The 744-nt window shown below is 63.3% G+C and overlaps 1 non-coding gene across 1 annotated transcript; it reads right to left on the bottom strand.

The window, feature by feature from the left end:
* Positions 1–590: 590 nt before the first annotated feature.
* Positions 591–744, bottom strand: LOC144489002 (5.8S ribosomal RNA). The gene has a single exon (XR_013496813.1). It is a non-coding gene; the product is annotated as a 5.8S ribosomal RNA (ribosomal RNA).

The following is a 744-nucleotide window of genomic DNA, read 5'->3' as shown; positions in this document are numbered from 1 at the left end:
GCAAGCACTCGCACGCGCAACAGAGGAGAAGAAAAGCACGGCACGACCGAGCACCGATCCAGGCATCAAGCGTCACACGCGTCAAGCTGCCGTCCTCCACGCGACGGCACTGAACGGCCACGGCAACCCACCGGCAGGCAACCGAGCACGGACCACGCGAGGCAACGTGTCCGGAGACGTCCAGCGGACAGTCACTCCACTCTCTCACTCTCTGTGCCGGAGCACCCAACCGAGCCAACTCTTGCGGATCCTTCCCGTGGACGAGCCACACACACACATCAACAGAGAGTCAACCCCCCTGGCCCGAGCCTAACGGAAGGCACACACGGTCCCGGCAGCGAGGCAGTCACGTTCTCTCTCTCTGGCAACCCGATGACAGCCGTGCCGGCGACCCCGAGGTGGCTGGGCCAGTGCGGGAGCGGGCAGTGCCGACGAGCCCGGAGGCGGACGCCGGCACCCAAGAGGTCAAGCTCTCCGACGCGGATTACTCTGGGTCTGCACTTAGGGGGACAGAGAGGACGGCACCTCTGCGACACCCCAGCCGCGCTCTTCGGCGCACGGATGCGCGCGAAGTGCGATTGATTGTCAAGCGACCCTCAGACAGACGTAGCCCCGGGAGGAACCCGGGGCCGCAAAGTGCGTTCAAAGTGTCGATGATCAATGTGTCCTGCAATTCACATTAATTCTCGCAGCTAGCTGCGTTCTTCATCGACGCACGAGCCGAGTGATCCACCGCTAAAAGTT

The sequence above is a fragment of the Mustelus asterias genome, unplaced genomic scaffold (assembly GCF_964213995.1).
Source record: "Mustelus asterias unplaced genomic scaffold, sMusAst1.hap1.1 HAP1_SCAFFOLD_1914, whole genome shotgun sequence".
Lineage (NCBI taxonomy): Eukaryota > Metazoa > Chordata > Chondrichthyes > Carcharhiniformes > Triakidae > Mustelus > Mustelus asterias.
This window is presented reverse-complemented; position numbering and strand designations above follow the sequence as displayed.